The sequence below is a fragment of the Aethalodelphis obliquidens genome, unplaced genomic scaffold, assembly GCF_003676395.1.
Source record: "Aethalodelphis obliquidens isolate GAN/ISIS:26980383/991018 unplaced genomic scaffold, ASM367639v1 scaffold105, whole genome shotgun sequence".
NCBI lineage: Eukaryota > Metazoa > Chordata > Mammalia > Artiodactyla > Delphinidae > Aethalodelphis > Aethalodelphis obliquidens.
The window spans coordinates 1610222-1631340 of NW_020838049.1; the positions used below are offsets into that span (position 1 = coordinate 1610222).

The window sequence follows — 21119 nt, forward strand, 5'->3', positions numbered from 1 at the left end:
CTTATAATGACAGTTTTACCTCTTCTCTACCAGTTTGAATACCTTTAATTTCTTTTTCTTGTCTGATTGCTGTAGCTAGGACTTCCAATACTATGTTAAGTGAGAGTGGACATCCTTGTCTTGTTCCAGATTTTAGCAGGAAGGCTTTTAGCTTTTCACCATTGAATATTAATTTGGCTTGAGTTTGTCATAAATAATTTTTATTATGTTGAGATATGTTCCCTCTATACACACTTTGGTAAGAGTTTTTATTGTGAATGGATGTCAAATTTTATCAAATGCTTTTTCTGCATCTCTTGAGATGATCATATGGTTTTTGTCTTTCCTTTTGTGGATGTGGTGTATCACATTGATTGATTTGTATATGTTGAACCATCCTTGTTACCCTGGGATGAATCCAACTTGATGATGGTGTATGATCTTTTTTATGTGTAGTTGGATTCAGTTTGCTAATATTTTGTTGAGAATTTTTACATCTTTATTCATCAAAGATATTGGTCTGTAATTTTCTTTTTTGGTAGTGTCTTTGTCTAGTTTTGGTATCAGGGTGATGGTGGCTTCATAGAATGACTTTGGGAGTGCTCCCACCTCTTTAATCTTTTGGAAGAGTTTGATAATGATCAACATAATTTCTTCATTGCATGCTTGGTAGAATTCCCCAGTGAAGCCATCTGGTGCTGGACTTTTGCTTGCCATGAGTTTTTTTTTTTAATTACAGATTCCATTTCACTTCTAGTGATGGGTCTGTTCAAATTATCTATTTCTTCTTGATTCAATTCTGGTGGGCTGTATATTTCTAGAAAGTTGTCCATTTCTTCTAGGGTGTCCAGTTTGTTGGCATATGATTGTTCATAGTATTCTCTTAAAGTTTTTTATTTTTTCCTGCAGTATCGGTTTTTATTTCTCCTCTTTCCTTTCTTCTTTTGTTTATTTGGGTCTTCTCTCTTTTCTTCTTGGTGAACTTGGCCAGAAGTTTGTCAATTTTTTACCCCTTTAAAGAACCAGCTCTTTGTTTTATCAATTTTTTTCTACTGTTTTTTTTTAATCTCTATTTTATTTATTTCCTCTCTGATCTTTATTATCTCCTTCTTTCTGCTGACTTTAGGTTTTGTTTGTTCTTTTCCTAATTCTTTTAGGTGGTAAGTTAGGTCGTTTATCTCAGACTTTCCTTATTTCTGGAGGAAGGCCTGTATCACTATGAACTTCCCTCTTAGAACTGCTTTTGCTGCACCCCACAGATTTTGTATTGTTGTGCTTTCATTGTCATTTGTCTCAAGGTATTTTTTAAATTCCTCTTTGATTTCATCATTGACTCATTGTTTTTTTTTTAGTAGCATGTTGTTGAATCTCCATGTAATCATTTTTTTCTCATTTCTCTTTCTGTGGTTGATTTCTAGTTTTATGCCGTTGTGGTCAGGAAACATACTTGAGATAATTTCTCTCCTCCTAAATTTGTTGAGGCTTGTTTTGTGTCCTAGCATGTGGTCAGTCCTAGAGAATGTTCCATGTGCACTTGAAAAGAATGTATATTCCATTATTTTTGGAAGTAATATCATGAAAATATCGATTAAGTCTAACTGTTCTATTGTATTATTTAGGATCTCTGTTGCCTTATTGACTTTTTGTCTGGAAGATCTGTCCATTGATGTGAGTGGGGTGTTAAAGCCTCCTACTATTATTGCATTCTCATCAATTTCTCCCTTTACACATGTTAGTATTTGTTTTATGTATTTGAGTGCTCCTATATTATGTGCATATATGTTAACACATGTAAATCCTCTTCTTATATTGATCCTTCTATCATTATATAGTGTCCTTCTTTATCTTTCTTTATGGCCTTTGTTTTAAAGTCTATTTTGTCTGATATAAGTATTGCTACCCCTGCTTTCTTGTCATTTCCATTTGCATGAAATACCTTTTTCTGTCCCCTCACTTTCAATCTATGTGTGTTATTTGCCCTAAAATAGGTCTCTTGTAGGCAGCATATTGTAGACTTTTGTTTTTTTTATCCAATCTGCCACTCTATATCTTTTGATTGGAGCATTTAGTCCATTGACATTTAAGGTAATTGTTGATAGATATGTATTTATTGCCATTTTAAACCTCGTTTTCCAGTTGGTTTTGTATTTATTCTTGTTCCTTTCTTTTTCTTTTTGTTCTTCCTTTTGTGGTTTGATGGTTTTCTTTTGTATTATGCTTGTGTTTCTTCTTTTTGGTTTTTGTGAACCTATTGTATGCTTTTGATTTGTGGTTACCTTATTTTTCAAGTATGTTAACCCACTCCAATATCTACTTGCTTTAGCCTGCTAGTCATATGAGCTCAAACACATTCTAAAAAAAAAAATCTACATTTTCTTACTCTCCTCCCCACATTTTATTATTTTGATGCCGTTTTTTACATCTTCATGTATATCCTTTTGCTCTTCATTGTGGTTATCATCACTTTCACAAAATTTAAAAAAAATTTTTAAAAATCTGTGTACTGGCTTAAGTGATTTACTTTCTGATTGTGATTTTCTCTTTCCTATAGATTCTTGCTTCTTTTCTACCTAGAGAAAACCTTTTAATATTTCTTTTAGGATAGGTTTAGTATTGCTATATTCTTTTTATTTTTTGCGTGTCTGAGAAATTCTTTCTCTCTCCTTCTATTCTAAATGATAATCTTGCTGGGTAGAGTAACCTAGGTTGCAGATTTTTCCCTTTCAGGACTTTAAATATATCTTGCTACTCCCTTCTGGCCAGCAACATTTCTGTAGAGAAATCAGCTGCTGGCCTTTTGGGGGTTCCCTTGTAACTAACTCTTTTTCTCTTGCTACCTTTAGAATCTTCCCGTTAATTTTTGCCATTTTAATTATAGTATGTCTTGGTGTGGGTCTGTTTGGTTCATCTTGTTTGGGACCCTCTGTGCTTCCGGTACCTAGATATCTGTTTCCTTCTTTAGGTTTGGGAAGTTTTAAGCCATAATTTCTTCAAATACATTTTTGATCCCCTCTTCTCTTCTTCTCTTCTTACCTATTATGTGTAGATTGGCATGCTTTATATTATCCCATAGGCCGTGTATATTGCTTTCCTTTTTTTTTTTTCATTTTTCTTTCTGCCTGCTGTTATGATTGGGTGATTTCCATTATTCCATCTTCCAAAGCACTTATTCATTCTTCTTCATTATTCAGTTTGCTACTTATTGCCTTTAGTTCAGCTTTCATCTTAGCAAATGAGTTTTCTAATTTTTCTTGGTTCCTCTTTACAGTTTCTAGTTCCTTTTTACAATAATCTGCATTTCTATCAACAGCCTTTCTTAATTCCTTCAGTATTTTTATTACTTCTTTTTTTAACTTGGAGTCTATTAGACTGGAGAGGTCTGTTTCATTGTTTGTTCTTTCAGGAGAATTCTCTTGATCTTTTAATTAGGAATCGTTCCTCTCCTTCGTCATTTTACTTATATTTCTCTTACTCTATGAGTTTAGGAGAAACAGTTATCTACTGTGGTCTTGGAGAGATGTTTTTATGTGGGAGCATCCCTGTGTAGCCTTGAATGAGTCTAATATTTTTGGTGTGTGGGCTGCTTTTAGTATGGATGCCTTCTGCGTCTTTCCTCAGTGTGTGCTGGCCATTTTCTCTTTGGTAGAGGGTGTGACTGGTGTGGCGATGAGAGCCTGCAATGGATATTGAGGGCCTCCTCTTTGTTCTGTGACTGTCACAGTCCTGTCAAGGGCAGGGCCTGCTCCCCAGTTATTGGAGTAGAAGCCCCCAGATCCATTTCTGAGCTGTGGTGTGAGGCAGGCAGGACTAGAGCACTCTGCTGGGGGACAAGCCACTGAGTATTCCTCCCCTGGAACTGTCCACCAGTGAGTATGCTCTGTGGTGTCACCTGATACATGTGGTGTGGGCTCACAAAGTACACAGTCCTGCCTCAACTGTGGGAATGCAGGCAGTTGGCCTTGGTGTTCCACCAGTGTTGTATTCACAAAGCCACCAGAACAGATCCGTAGGTGCAGATCCACTAAAGTCAAGTACCAGGACCTCAGTAGTCATGCACCTGGACCTGCCATGGGAGCTATGGAAGCAGCCCAGACACAGCCCCACCTCCATGTACATACGCCTGCCCGCAAAGCCCACTGCTGCTAATGCCGGACCTGCCCCAGACACGGGAGCACCCGTAGTCCACTAGGATATCCTGCACGCACTGAGTTTACAAAGGCCCCAGTGGTTGTGGTGTAAATCTGTGGATCACACAGCCATGGAGAGAGGGCTCAGATTTCAGCCCTGCTTCCTACATCACGCAGCCCCTGGGGGTCAGCTCTGATTTCAGCCCCACCTCCACCTGTGGGCAATCCACTGGCTCTTGCACTCTCCCAGAGCTCATAGAGGTGGAGCCACACACGCTGTGAGCACACCAAGAGTGAGACTGCTATGGTGGGGGCCCTGCTCCTCCCTTCATGCCCCCATTAACAATGGCACTTCACTTCTATGGTGGGCCTGGGCTCCTTCCATGTATACTCCCTGATTGCGGCCTGTATCACACTCCAGCCACCTCAGGCTGTCTCTGTGCAGCCAACCCCAATCCTTTCCCTGGGTCTGTCCTTTGAAGCCTGAGTTTAAGCACTCAGACCCCACATGCACCAGCAGACATGCGTCTAGGGCTAGGGACAGAAGGGAGGTGGCACAGACCGTATATATTGGTCTTTCTCTGTTCTGCCTGCTGCAAACCCACCGCTGCACTCTCCTCTGGGCCTCTGAAGCTCCCCTTCTGTCCCAGCTGATCTCCCCACCAGTGAAGCAACTTTCCAGGGTAAGGGAACCTTTCCTCTTTCACAGCTCGTTCCCAGAGAAACAGGTCCTATCCTGATTCTTTTTTTTTTTTTTTTCTTTCATCCTACCAAGTTATATGGCAATCTTTCTTGCAATTTTGGCTGTCTGAGATCTTCTGCCCACATTCAGTAGGTATTCTGTGAGAATGGTTCCACATGTAGATATATTTTTGATACATTTGTGGGAGGAGGTGAGCTCCACCTCCTTCTATTCTGCCATCTTGACTGGAGCCTCCTGCCATGTGACTTGTTTTAAATGAACCTACACTGACTCCTAGCAATCACTACTACCTATTTAAAGAAAATACTGTCATCTGTTAAATCACCATTTTTAACATCTACCAGGAATCAATGCATCCAGCTCTGTGAAACAAGCTGTGGGAGAGTAGGAGAGGTGTCAAGAGAAAGATTTGCAGCTTAGTTGGTCTGATGCATAGGATTGTGCTGAAAACTGTCTGTGAGCTGATGATGACTATTTTGCAGTGAGTTCTCTACCCAAGAGATGGACTGGGTAGGAAGGCTGTGAGAGCTGTTGGTCACAACACATTTTTCTAAAAAAGGGACTTGGAAAAATAATGGGGAAGAGGAAAGCTAAGGAGAAAAAGCAGTTAACCAAAAGGATCACATATTCCTAATTCTATTTTATATTTTCCTTCTAAGTTGAAACTAAAATAGAGGTTAAGCCTGTACCTTGCTAAAAGACAGACAGAACATCTGCTGGGACCACGACATTCAAAACTGTAGCAGGAATTATAAAGAAACTCTCCTACAAAATTGAATTCCACATAGGTAAAGAGTAAATTGTATGGGATAAAGTGATAATGCCAAATGGGGACTGTGACATTTCTGTTTAAACTGATGTATAGCAATGATGTGTTTGTTCTACGGGCTCTGTTGTGACTTAGTCACAGATGATATGAACCCTCATAGCTGACTGGGAACAAGGAACGACGGCTCCCCCTCCTGGAGAATCTCTGTACCCTTTTACCTTTCTTTGTTTTTCATTCGAAAGGAATAAAACGTTTCCATTTCCACTGTCCTATCCAAGAATGTGAGCATGAGTAAGACCTTAATATTCAGTCATTTCATTGAGCCAGTCTGTTGGCTTACAGTCAAATTGTATCACAACTCATTCTATAATACAGCACGGAAGATCTTCACCACTATCCTCTTAGCACTACTTTTCCATGAAGGACTACTAGAAATACCACAATTCAGAAGAAAGGAGGAGGAAGTGGAGGAGGAGGAAAGCAAGGAGAAAGAAGAACATCTAGGGAACCTGTAGAGCATCTTTAGCGCTGACATACATCAGGCTGGAAGTCATGGCTTTAGTCTGTTAGCCAGGTGGACCAGTTAACTGACCCCATGATGAGGTAGGTTTAACCACACGGTCACAAGGAATCTTGGACCAAGACAGGCCTCCCATGTGGTGGGAAAGAGCCTGACCCTAGAGGAGCAGCAGGGACCATCTTCTCCCTGTAAGAAGCCCACTTCCAAGAGGAAGAGGGCAGAGCTGAGCTGAAGAGACCCAGATATTCCCCCAAGATTGATGCATCAAGTGAATAATTCCACGTCTCATGGGGCAGAGTGAGAAAACGGGTGGACAGAGAAATGTCACCCCAGCAGAGACCCCTCCAACCGGAAGGCAACATCGGAATGAGGAAAAAGCATTGCTCCTCTAAAATACATTAATACAAAGACCCTGAGATGAGCAGAAGGTGGCACACCTGCAGATCTAAAAGAGGGACTATGAGGCTGGACTACAGAGGTCAGCACAAACTGAAGTTAGAGAGAGAAGTTTCTTGCAATCTATACTAAGGATTTTTGTCTTTATTTTAATGTCTTAAGTAATCCTGATAAAATTCTAATTTTAAACGATTACCCTAGCTATGGGGGCAGCGGGGGAGGGGGAGAACAAAGATGGAGGTGACAAAGAATAGACATGAGAAGACCAATGAGGAGGTCTTTCAGTTAGTACAGATGAGAGATGATGGGTGGCTTAGACCGGGGTGATGGCAGAAGGGGCAGCAATGAATAATAATAATAATAACAACAACAATAATAATAGCTGATATTTATCAAGCTCTTACTGTGTGTACTGTTCTAAGAGCTTTACATTTCATAGCTCATTTTATCCTCATAACATTCTTATGAAATAGATATCATTATCCCCATTCTATAGAAGGGAAATCCAAGGTACAGTGACATTAAGTAGTTTATGCAAGATTGCACAGCTTATAAGTAGTGGAACCAAGATTTGAATCAAGGTACTCTGCTTCCAGAACCCATTCTCTTCACCACTGTGCTTCTCCAGTTCACTGCAAAGCAGATGTCTCTTCTGCTTTCAGAGCAATCAGCCCTTGCTTTCTCCTCTACTCTGTATTTCTGGCCTGCTGTCACTTTCTCACCAAAGAAATACTGTCATGTCTACCCCCTCCTCTTGAGTCAACCCCCTCAGTAGGAGCCCCAGTTACCTACTGCCTAATGTATGACCACAACGTCCTTGTACTCCCTTTCAATCCCCCTCAAAGCTCAATATACGCAAATAGTACAGCTAACCACTCCTTTATTTCAGCTTTCCAACAGAAGCAGCAAAAGTCCTTTACATTTGCAACACTGACTACTTGGTGGAGGGGAAGAATAAAGTAAAAAATGATATATTCTTCAAGGGGGACATGAAATAAAATATTCATAAAAATAAGAAACATTATTTTTTATAATCAGATTTTGTTGTGTAATCATATTGCTTAAGAAAACAAAGCAAATAGACAGTAACAAACACTGCTAAACTAGGAAACAGAGCATTTGAGGAGTTTGCCTCAATCCTTCCACTGGCAAAATGGAGTTAATATTTCTCATTATACATTTATACAATTGTTGTGGAGATAAGGTGATATCATAGACATGAAAGCATCTTTGCTAAGTTGAAAAAATTACACAAATAGAGGATTTTTGTGAGCAATCCTCAAATAACCCAAATGGGTTTAGGAAATCCAACGTCTTAGGCAGGACAAACCGGGTATGCCATAGTAACAAACAATTCCAGAATCTTCATGGTTTAACATAATAAGGGTTTATTTTTTGCTCATACTACTTGTGCAGCATGAGCCAGCAGGGAGACTCTGCTCATCATAGTTACTCACAATGAACCAGCCACCACCTCAAACGCTTCCAGTTGCAGTACCAGAGGGAAAGAGAAAGTTCTGAAGAGTCTCACACGACAAGTTAATGCTTCAACCCAAATGCTCACAGCTCATTGACCAGAAAGCATAACCAGGGCTTCCCTGGTGGTGCAGTGGTTGAGAATCCGCCTGCCGATGCAGGGGACACGGTTTTGTGTCCTGGTCCGGGAAGATCCCACATGCCGCAGAGCGGCTGGGCCCATGAGCCATGGCCGCTGAGCCTGCACGTCTGGAGCCTGTGCTCCGCAACAGGAGAGGCCACAACAGTGCGAGGCCCACGTACCACAAAAAAAAAAAAAAAAAAGAAATCGTAACCATGTGTCCAAAAGGCAGAAAGCCAGAAACACTAATGGACACCACTAATGGCTATCACAACCAGAAATGGAAACTAACCCTAATATCTGAAGAGTGCAAGACACATCAGTTACAAAAAGTAAATATCAAAAACAAACCTTAGTGCCCCCAATCCAGTCCTGTTTTAATGCCAGGTATAAGAGACATTTGACTATTTCCCCCTTCCCCTCAGCTAACAGTGCTCCAAGTTTCTTAGTCCTGTGATCTGGATGGACTTAACTCCCCTCCATAACTCCAGGGTCAGGCCCAGATTAGTTTAAACCAACTACATGGCCCATCCTCTTAATTACAATTTTGATTTCAGGGATTAGCACGTCACTATGTCATGTGATTAAGGTCTTACTAACACTCAGTCCTGGGAATTTGCTGGAGATGTAGGCTTTCTCTCTCTTACTAGATTCCAATCTGGAAGCAAGTAGCGTTAGCCGGCACTCACAGCATCTCGGGACCATGAGTGGAAGAGGCTGCAAAGAATAAATCCTGCACTGAAGATGCAGGGCCAGGAAATGCAGAGAACAAAACTAGACAAAGCCTCTCTTGGGGCTAGCCCTACTTCTGGACTTTTTAGTTATATGATCTGTCCATGTATTGTACTGTCTAAGTCAATTTGAGCTAATTTTTCTTTTACACCCAACCAATCGAATGCCAGGTAAGACCGTTAATAATATATACAAGATCTGGGCTTCCCTCGTGGTGCAGTGGTTGAGAGTCCGCCTGCTGATGCAGGTGACACGGGTTCATGCCCCAGTCCGGGAAGATCCCACATGCCGCGGAGCAGCTGGGCCCGTGAGCCATGGCCGCTGAGCCTGAGCGTCCGGAGCCTGTGCTCCGCAATGGGAGAGGCCACAACAGTGAGAGGCCCGCATACCGAAGAAAAAAAAAGAAAAAGAAAAAAAAAAAAATACAAGATCAGTTTACATTTTTATATAGTAGTTTACTTTTATCTCTATATTTGCTTTAAACAGTGAGTCATGGAAGGCTGAGCCTAAATGCGTTTGGAGGTTGTCTGGGGACACTGCCTGCGTCTGTGAATCCCACAGGCCAAACCCCAGGAGTTTTTGCAATGAGTACCAAATTTTCAGCACTAGCAAAAGATCTTCCCACATGTGAGGAAACATTTTTATGTCATAACAGGTATAAAAAGTAACTGAGGGATCTTGAGTGGGGAAAAAGCCTGTTTTTCTTACCAGAAGAGGAGACAGATATAGTATTGTTACAGTACAATCTGGATTCCAGAGAGAGAAATAGCCCTGACTCTTAAGGGAGAGATTATCTCTAAACCATAAAATGAAAACCAAAAAGAGACTGTGCCCACAGACTACTTGCATTAAAAAGGAAGTGGCCTAAAGGCATTTGCACCATGCGGGAAATACGCAAAACACCCATGTTTATGCAAAGATCCCCAAAGAATGCATGTATGGGGCAAGCGGGCCTGGAGATTGGCTGTCTGGCACCTCACTGGTACCAAGCAGACGCACAACTCCTCAGTATTAGTCAAATGTTGCCCACTGAAGAGTCTACAGCGTTCCAGCTTGGGAGGAATGGAGAGGTGATAATGCTCCTCTATGAACTATTAAGGGAGGGCCAACCCACAGAAGGGGCTTTACAGAGAGCTGTCGACAAACCTTGGCTACAGTCAGTATCATCACCACCACCATCACCACCATCAGCAGCAGTATAACATTCTCCTGAGCCTGGGCTCCCCATCATGAACAAAAACTTGTGGGAGTGAAAGAGCAGAGGCCACAGTTCTCCCAACGTTCATCTATTCATTCTACTAAGGGCCTTCTATGTGCCAGGCACTGTGTCATTGAGCCAGGACTACAGAGCTGAATAAAGTCCCTACCCTCCTACAGCAAGTTTGCACTTTAGTTGTAGAGAGAGAGGCAGACAATAAACTTGTAAACTGATGACACAATTTAAGATAGTGATCAATGCTATGAAGAAAACAGTGAGCAATAGAGCAGCAGCACCTTGCCTGACAAGATTCCCTTAAGAAGCCTGCTTGTTTGGTTTTCCAGGTTAATGCAAACTCAAGATTACGCTATCTGATGAAACTGCTGGGGTACCTGTCCCCTAGGGGATGCCTCAAACAGTTCTTCAGGCTATCAGGAAAAAAATTAAGAACTTCCATAATATATTTTAACAAAAAATTCAAAAGTTAAGGTTCCCTAATGTTTAATGTGCAGACTGTCTTTATTATATATGTATACACATACATAATCATACAAACATAAATACACTTATATAAATACATATATATGTAAATATTATAATTATATATATATAAAGTAAATACGACTATATTGGGAAAGTTTTCTTTTTACAAGTAGGAAGCATGATCAAAAAGTTTGAAGACTGTATAGTTTTGCTTGTTATCATTGGTGTATTTGTTTATTAGCTCGGTTGCTCTCTTTCTTTCTAATTACTTTTTTATTTTTTTATTTTAATAATTGATTTTTTATTTTAATAACTTTATTTTATTTATTTATTTTTTTCTTTCTTTCTTTTTTATTTCTTTTCGCCCTTTTGTTCTGAGCCGTGTGGCTGACAGGGTCTTGGTGCGCCAGCCAGGCATCAGGCCTGAGCCTCTGAGATGGGAGAGCTGAGTTCAGGACATTGGTCCACTAAAGACCTCCCAGGCCCTCATAATACCAATTGATGAGAGCTCTCCCAGAAATATCTGTCTCAACGCTAAGACCCAGCTCCACTGAAAGACTAGCAAGCTCCAGTGCTGGACCAGCCATGCCAAACAACTAGCAAGACAGGAACACAACCCCACCCATTAGCAGAGAGGCTGCCTAAAATCATAATAAGTTCACAGACACCACGAAACACACCCCCGGATGCGGTCCTGCCCACCAGAAAGACAATATCCAGCCTCATTAACCAGAACCCAGGCACCAGTCCCCTCCACCAGGAAGGCTACAGAACACACTGAATAAACCTTACCCACTGGGGCAGACACCAGACAATGAAAACTATGAACCTGCAGCCTGCAAAAAGGAGACCCTCAAACACAGTAAGTGAAGCAAAATGAGAAGACAGAGAAATACACAGCAGATGAAGGAGCAAGGTAAAAACCCACCAGACCAAACAAATGAAGAGGAAATAGGCAGTCTACCTGAAAAAGAATTCAGATTAATGATAGTAAAGATGATCCAAAATCTTGGAAATAAAATGGAGAACATACAAGAAACATTTAACAAGGACCTAGAACTAAAGAGCAAACAAACAATGATGAACAACACAATAAATGAAATTTAAAATTCTCTAGAATGAATCAATAGCAGAATAACTGAGGCAGAAGAACAGATAAGTGACCTGAAAGATAAAATAGTGGAAATAACTAATGCAGAGCAGAATAAAGGAAAAAGAATGAAAAGAATTGAAGACAGTCTCAGAGACCTCTGGGACCCCATTAAATAGTCCAACATTCAAATTATAGGGGTCCCAGAAGAAGAAGAGAAAAAGAAAGGGACTGAGAAAATATTTGAAGAGATTATAGTTGAAAACTTCCCTAATATGAGGAAGGAAAGAGTCAATCAAGTCCAGGAAGTGCAGAGAGTCCCACACAGGATAAATCCAAGGAGAAACACGCCAAGACACATATTAATTAAACTATCAAAAATTAAATACAAAGAAAACATATTGAAAGCAGCAAGGGAAAAGCAACAAATAACATACAATGGAATGCCCATAAGGTTAACAGCTGATCTTGCAGCAGAAACTCTCCAAGCCAGAAGAGTGTGGCAGCGCATATTTAAAGCAATGAAAGGGAAACACCTACAACCAAGATCACTCTACCCAGCAAGGATCTCATTCAGATTCGACGGAGAAATTAAAACCTTTACAGACAAGCAAAAGCTAAGGGAATTCAGCACCACCAAACCAGCTTTACAACAAATGCTAAAGGAACTTCTCTAGGCAGGAAATACAAGAGAAGGAAAAAACCTATAATAACAAACCCAAAACAATTAAGAAAATGGTAATAGGAACATACCTATCGATAATTACCTTAAATGTAAATGGATTAAATGCTCCCAACAAAAGACATAGACTGGCTGAATGGATACAAAACAAGACCCATATATATGCTGTCTACAAAAGACCCACTTCAGACCTAGGGACACATACAGACTGAAAGGGAGGGGATGGAAAAAGATATTCCATGCAAATGAAAATCAAAACAAAGCTGGAGTAGCAATTCTCATATCAGACAAAATAGACTTTAAAACAAAGACTATTACAAGAGACAAAGAAGGACACTACATAATGATCAAGGGAACGATCCAAGAAGAAGATATAACAATTGTAAATATTTATGCGCCCAATATAAGTGCACCTCAATACATAAGGCAAATGCTAACAGCCATAAAAGGGGAAATTGACAGTAACACAATAGTAGGGGACTTTAACACCCTGCTTGCACCAATGGACAGATCATCCAAAATGAAAATAAATGAGGAAACACAAGCTTTAAATGACACATTAAATAAGATGAACTTCATTAATATTTATAGAACATTCCATCCAAAAACAACAGAATACACTTTCTTCTCAAGTGCTCATGGAACATTCTCCAGGATAGATCATACCTTGGGTCACAATTCTAGCCTTGGTAAACTTAAGAAAATTGAAATCGTATCAAGTGTCTTTTCTGACCACAGTGCTATAAGACTAGATATCAATTATAAGAAAAATCTGTAAAAAATACAAACACATGGAGGCTAAACAATACACTACTAAATAAGCAAGAAATAACTGAAGAAATCAAAGAGGAAACCAAAAAATACCTAGAAACAAATGACAATGAAAGCACGATGACCCAAAACCTATGGGACGCAGCAAAAGCAGTTCTAAGAGGGAAGTTTATAGCAATACAATCCTACCTCAAGAAACAAGAAACATCTCAAATAAACAACCTAAACTTACACCTAAAGCAATTAGAGAAAGAAGAGCAAAAAACCCCCAAAGTTAGCAGAAGGAAATAAACCATAAAGATCAGATCAGAAATAAATGAAAAAGAAATGAAGGCAATGATAGCAAAGATCAATAAAACTAAAAGCTGGTTCTTTGAGAAGATAAACAAAATTGATAAACCATTAGCCAGACTTATCAAGAAGGGAAAAGACTCAAATCAGTAGAATTAGAAATGAAAAAGGAGAAGTAACAACTAACACTACAGAAACACAAAGGATCATGAAGAATACTACAAGCAACTATATGGCAATAAAAGGTACAACCTCGAAGAAATGGACAAATTCTTAGAAAAAGCGTAACCTTCAGAGACTGACCCGGAAGAAATAGAAAATATAAACAGACCAATCACAAGCACTGAAATTGAAACTGTGATTAAAAATTTTCCAACAAACCGAAGCCCTGGACCAGATGGCTTCACAGGCGAATTCTATCAAACATTTAGAGAAGAGCTAACACCTATCCTTCTCAAACTCTTCCAAAATATAGCAGAGGGAGGAACACTCCCAAACTCATTCTACGAGTCCACAATCACCTTGATACCAAAACTTGACAAGGATGTCACAAAGAAAGAAAACTACAGGCCAATATCACTGATGAACACAGATGCAAAAATCCTCAACAAAATGCTAGCAAACAGAATCCAACAGCACATGAAAAGGATAATACACCATGATCAAGTGGGGTTTATCCCAGGAATGCAATGATTCTTCAATATATGCTAATCAATCAATGTGATAAACCATATTAACAAACTGAAGGATAAAAACCATATGATCATCTCAATAGATGCAGAAAAAGCTTTTGACAGAATTCAATACCCTTTTATGATAAAAACTCTCCAGAAAGTAGGCATAGAGGGAACTCACCTCAACATAATAAAGACCATATATGACAAACCCACAGCCAACATCATTCTCAATGGTGACAAACTGAAACCATTTCCACTAAGGTCAGGAACAAGACAAGGTTGCCCACTCTCACCACTGTTTTCAACACAGTTATGGAAGTTTTAGCCACAGCAATCAGAGAAGAAAAAGAAATAAAAGGAATCCAAATCATAAAAGAAGAAGTAAAATTGTCACTGTTTGCAGATGACATAATACTATACATAGAGAACCCTAAAGATGCTACCAGAAAACAACTAGAGCTAATCAATGAATTCGGTAAAGTAGCAGGATATAAAATTAATGCATAGAGATCTCTGGCATTCCTATACACTAATGATGAAAAATCTGAAAGAGAAATTGAGGCAATACTCCCATTTACCATTGCAACAAAAAGTATATAATACCTAGGAATAAACCTACCTAAGGAGACAAAAGATCTGTATGCAGAAAACTATAAGACACCAATGAAAGAAATTAAAGATGATACAAACAGATGGAGAGAGATACCATGTTCTTGGATTGCAAGAATCAAAATTGTGAAAACGACTATACTACCCAAAGAAATCTGCTATCAAGATTCAATGCAATCCCTATCAAGCTACCAAAGGCATTTTTCACAGAACTAGAACAAAAAATTTCACAATTTGTATGGAAATAAAAAAGACCCCGAATAGCAAATGTAATCTTGAGAAAGAAAAACGGAGCTGGATGAACCAGGTTCCCTGATTCCAGACTATACTACAAAGCTACAGTAATCAAAAGAGTATGGTACTGGCACAAACAGAAATATAGATCAAAGGAACAGGATAGAAAGCCCAGAGATAAACCCACACACATATGGTCACTTTATCTTTGATAAAGGAGGCAAGAATATACAATGGAGAAAAGAGAGTCTCTTCAATAACTGGTACTGGGGAAACTGGACAGCTACATGTAAAAGAATGAAATTAGAACAGTCCCTAACACCATACACAAAAATAAACTCAAAATGGATTAAACACCTAAATGTAAGGCCAGACACTATAAAACTCTTAGAGGAAAACATAGGCAGAACACTCTATGACCTAAATCACAACAGGATCCTTTTTGACCCACCTCCTAGAGAAATGGAAATAAAAACAAATATAAACAAATGGGAGCTAATGAAACTTCAAAGCTTTTGCCCAGCAAAGGAAACCATAAATAAGTCGAAAAGTCAACCCTCAGAATGGGAGAAAATATTTGCAAATGAAGCAACTGACAAAGGATTAATCTCCAAAATACACAAGCAGCTCATGCAGCTCAATATCAAAAATACAAACAACCCAATCCAAAAATGGGCAGAAGACCTAAATAGACATTTCTCCAAAGAAGATATACAGATAGCCAACAAACACATGAAAGGATGCTCAACATCACTAATCATTAGAGAAATGCAAATCAAAACTACAATGAGGTATCACCTCACACTGGTCGGAATTGCCATCCGCAAAAAGTCTACAAACAATAAATGCTGGAGAGCGTGTGGAGAAAAGGGAACCCTCTTGCACTGTTGGTGGGAATGTAAATTGATACAGCCACTATGGAGAGCATTATGGAGGTTCCTTAAAAAACTACAAATAGAACTACCGTATGACCCAGCAATCCCACTACTGGGCATATACCCTGAGAAAACCAAAATTTAAGAAGAGTCATGTACCAAAATGTTCATTGCAGCTCTATTTACAATAGCCCGGAGGTGGAAACAACCTAAGTGCCCATCATCAGATGAATGGATAAAGATGCGGCACATATATACAATGGAATATTACTCAGCCATAAAAAGAAACAAAATTGAGCTATTTGTAATGAGGTGGATAGACCTAGAGTCTGTCATACAGAGTGAAGTAAGTCAGAAAGAAAAAGACAAATACCATATGCTAACACAATTTAAGGGGAAAAAAATGTCATGAAGGACCTAGGGGTAAGACAGGAATAAAGACACAGACCTACTGGAGAACGGACTTGAGGATATGGGGAGGGGGAAGGGTGAGCTGTGACAGGGCGAGAGAGAGGCATGGACATATATACACTAACAAACGTAAGGTAGATAGCTAGTGGGAAGCAGCTGCATGGCACAGGGATATTGGCTCGGTGCTTTGTGACCACCTGGAGGGGTGGTATAGGGAGGGTGGGAGGGAGGGAGACGCAAGAGGGAAGAGATATGGGAACATATGTATATGCATAACTGATTCACTTTGTTATAAAGCAGAAACTAACACACCATTGTAAAGCAATTATACTCCAATAAAGATGTTAAAAAAAACACCTAAAAATAGAACTACCATATGACCCAGCAATCGCACTACAGCACATACCCTGAGAAAACCATAATTCAAAAAGAGTCATGTACCACAACGTTCATTGCAGCTCTATTTACAATAGCCAGGACATGGAAGCAACCTAAGGGTCCATCAACAGATGAATTGATAAAGAAGATGTGGCACATATATACAATGGAATATTACTCAGCCATTAAAAGAAACTAAATTGAGTTATTTGTAGTGAGGTGGATGGACCTAGAGACTGTCATACAGAGTGAAGTAAGTCAGAAAGAGAAAAACAAATACCCCATGCTAACACATATATATGGAATAAAAAAATAAAAAATTTTCTGAAGAACCTAGGGGCAGGACAGTAATAAAGACACAGACGTAGAGAATGGACTCGAGGACACAGGGAGGTGGAAGGGTAAGCTGGGACGAAGTGAGAGAGTGGCATGTGGGAACAGATAGCTAGTGGGAAGCAGCCGCATAACACAGCGAGATCAGCTCAGTGCTCTGTGACCACCTACAGGGGTGGGATAGGGAGGGTGGGAGGGAGACGCAAGAGGGAGGGGATATGGGGATATATGTATACATATAGCTGATTCACTTTGTTATACAGCAGAAACTAACACACCATTGTAAAGCAATTATACTCCAATAAAGATGCTAAAAAAAAATTTTTTTTGAAGACTGTCAGACTAAACATTGTCATGGTCAAAGGAAATGAATAAGACCCATGTGTCACCAAGACTTGGACACAGAATGAAGAACGTGTGACTGTGTGTGTAATGGTGTCTCCGTGTTACACAATGACACCAGCTAGCAGGTATTGCCTCCTTACATATGCCAAGCACTGTGCTGAGCACTGTACATACATCATCTCAGGTAATCTAAAAATTCAGGGAGCTGTTACAATTTCAGCACCATTTTACAGATGAAGAAACTGAGGCTCAGGGCAGTTCCAACGGTTGCCCATAAGAGTTATGCTTCATAGAGTCATGTGTTCTCCCAAATGGTATGTGTTTCCCGGGAAATGAGTCAGAAACAAGGAGTCCTTAGACTCTCTCTTGATCAATGAACTCACTGACCCTCGTAGAACATTCTTCAGCTGGTGAAGAAAAGAATCTCCCTCAACCAAAGCACAGTAAAGGGTGCACACTAATCCAGTCAGCTAGAGTAGTCGCTTTCAGCCTTTTCAATCTAGGGAGAATGTCACAGGGCTTGTCTAGGGAGCGTCATTTCCCATCTAGACCTCAGAATCACAGACAGTGGCAGCAAGCTTTCAGAATGGTCTCAGTCTCGCCCCAAAGCAATCTGCCTGACAATGTCATAAACCTTGTTCTGTTTTCCACTCTCAGGTCTTGGTTTAGCGTTCCAGCATCTTAAAGACTGTTCTAGAGCTACTAAGTGGCCTATGAATAGTAATATATCTACAAAAAACTAATATTGGACAATTACCAGGGGAACAAAATAAATTTCCCTCTGAGATTAATTTAATCACACTAATTTTTTTTTCTCCAGGGTGTTCAGATGCATACAATATAAAAGACTTCTAAATCGTTCCAGATAAAATGTTAACTTTTCTATTGTGACTTCTGAAAAAGAACTAAAAATGCTCTTAAAATTATACAGAAGGAGACAGATCTAGTATACGTCTTCTCCAGAGAGATAAGAGGTAAAACAAAAGAAAGGCATAGAAAAGAAAAAAGACATCAAATATATTTCAGTGGGACTTTCACAGGGCATCCCTAATGATTTGTTTGTCTGCTAGTTCTGCTTTTCCAAAGTTCTTCTATGCCTCCCCCTTGAAGGTCTGCTATCTGCTGGGGAGCAGGCCCTCAGCTTTGGCTCATTGCTTCATCTCAGTGTAGGGCTTCAGAGGCCTTGGACGACCAAAGTGGGCATTTCTTTGAGTTGATGTGGGGCTGGCTTGCTGAACTACAAGGGCGCCTTTGGATAACTTAGGACATACAAACTGCTTTGTTTATTAGGACTAAAAATTAGACCATGTAGTACAATCTGGGAACTAGGCCAAATTTCAGGCAGGACCTCAGCATTTATGACAATAACAAAGGCACAGTGGAAAAGTCCAGTTAATGAGGAAAGGCACCCATAAAGAATTTCCCAAAGAGCCAAGGGGTTATAATGACATACTACATATAGTCTAATCCTTCCTAAGACTCTACCTCTTATATTAGGGTTCTACACAAATAACACCAGCTCTGGGGAAGTATGCAATTTTCTCCTGAACCCCTGAGGATCAGATGAGAAATGTGTGCAGCTCTGAGTTCTTACCCTCTGCAGGATGCTGGGGAACTGGGACCCCTGGCCAACTCATGGAGGTGTCCTCCTCCAACATTCTAGGCTTTCCTGGCTTCCAGCCCATTCTCATTCAGGGTAGGATGATAAATCTAAATTTAGACAAACCCACACTACCTGGCTTTGTGATTTTGTTGTTGTTGTTGAGTGCCGTTTGTTTGGGAATAAAGGTATTGAAGGGAAAGAACAGAGGACAGGTTGGGAAAGAGGGAAGGAAAATTGTCTACATGGAATGGGGGGAAGAGAGAGGCTTTAAAACCATCTTCTATCATTAAAACACAATAACAATAATTTATAAATAAATGGAAGTGTCAATCTTTTATTTTTTTGTGATATTTAATGAATTTTCATCAAATTTGCAAGTTTTGCTTAGGATGGCTTAGGTTAAAATAAAGACTACCCTAAATTTGCTTCCAGTAATTGGCAATGGGATTCCCTAATGACATACATAAAAGTAGGCAGGTGTTCTCTGTAGGAGCTGACAAATAGATTCATTAAGAAGCTCAAGCAAGTGCTGAGCAGAGCACGAGCTGCCAAGATGTGAACAGAGAAAATGCACAGTGGTTTCAAGTGTGAGTCTCCAATCAAAACTCACTAGGACATATGGGGAGGGAGAAGGGTAAGCTGGGACGAAGTGAGACAGTGGCATGGACATATATACACTACCAAACGTAAAACAGATGGCTAGTGGGAAGCAGCCGCATAGCACAGGGAGATCAGCTCGGTGCTTTGTGACCACCTGGAGGGGTGGGATAGGGAGGGTGGGAGGGAGACGCAAGAGGGACGGGATATGGGGATATATGTATACAAATAGCTGATTCACTTTGTTGTACAGCAGAAACTAACACACCATTGTAAAGCAATTATACTCCAATAAGGATGTTATTTTTAAAAACCCAAAAAACTCACAAGGACAGATACACTAAGTTTCTGAACTGATTTGCAACTGAGCTGCTTCTCAGAGGAGCAATTCCAAGAACCAGGCTCCAGGGCAAGTTACAGTGGGCATTTATTTATTTAGTAGTTAATGATCCACCCGTGCATCCTAGCTGGGGAGGCCAGCTAGGAACTGTACAGCAGGGTACAAAGCTGCTTTGAAACAAAGCAGACCAGATCCTTTCCCCTGCTCCCTGAATAAATGAACGGATGAATGAATGAGGGGCTCCCAGCTGCGGCACCCGTACCTTCTCCAACATCTCATCCCACATCCTTCAAATTCCTCTTCCACATTCCTCCTCCTGATTCACTCCACCTGGGGTAAGTGTTCAAAAGCAAAGGTCACCCAGACCCTTATACAAATGTGCTGGTTTGGGGGAGGAAGAAGCCGGAGAGGTTGATGGGTTTGGCAGAACAGAATCAGGAGGCATTTCATAAGAATGGAAGACTGTGCTCTGTGTCCCTCCCATGGAGGGTCACCAGCAGCACCAGAAATAGGACAAGGAATTTGAAGGGAATAAAGGAGGAAAAACCTAAAGGTGTGACTATGGCATGTAGCCTGAAGCCTTTTTGGGAAACCGGTTTTCCCAAAATGGTGACTGTTTATAACAACAAAGGATAGCAAACCCATTTCAGATATTATCTTCCCTCAATAGTCCCTTCCAGTGAGATGATTTGTTTATATACTCAGTAAGGAAAGTGACATCTAGAAAGTCAGAAGACACTTGCATAGGCCATGCCAGAGTCAAGGCCCATGGCACAACACAGGCTTCTAGGAAACTTTCTGGTTCCAGACAAAGCCCCCAGGGTCCTGTGGTTTAGCTCCTTGAAGGTTGATATGAATGAGTCTTATCTACCTCTATGTACCTCACCCCTGTGCCAGGAACAGAGCAATTCCTCAGTAATTTTTGTCCCTAGGAATTTAATTTGTAATAATACTTTAAAATTTTTAATAATAGTTGTGTTTTTTAAATAAATGCATGAATAAATGAACAAATAAGTTCACTGTTGCAATGACCCAGAGAAAGCTTCTACCAAAAAAAAAAAGTTCACACCTATTAGTATATGCCTGGCAATGTGCTAGGCACGGGGTAGGGGATGAAGGAGGATACAGATGCATCACTTTGTGTTAAACACTGTTCTCTGGCCACTGTCCTCCATTGTACAACCCTAATACCCAGGGAAGACAACCATTAATTTCTAACATGTCAATGTGGGGAGGATATCCTTCCTATGAGAAAGATCTTGGAAACAAGAAAGCACCAGGCAACTAGGCAGACATGGGGAGTAAGATTGGGGCAAGCAAGCTTGAAAGCAGGAGATGTGACACAGTCCACCCATAACTAGCTTCAGCTGAAAGCACTT

General features: G+C 40.2%; 1 protein-coding gene and 1 long non-coding RNA gene across 9 annotated transcripts in view; one reads left to right on the top strand and one right to left on the bottom strand.

The window, feature by feature from the left end:
• ATP8B4 (ATPase phospholipid transporting 8B4 (putative)) overlaps positions 1-21119 on the bottom strand; it is a 258876-nt gene that overhangs the window by 182188 nt on the left and 55569 nt on the right. The gene's annotated exons all lie outside the window — the stretch shown is intronic.
• Positions 1705-20869, top strand: LOC113614802 (uncharacterized). The gene is made up of 3 exons (XR_003430733.1): positions 1705-1841; positions 7533-7540; positions 20859-20869. It is a non-coding gene; the product is annotated as an uncharacterized LOC113614802 (long non-coding RNA).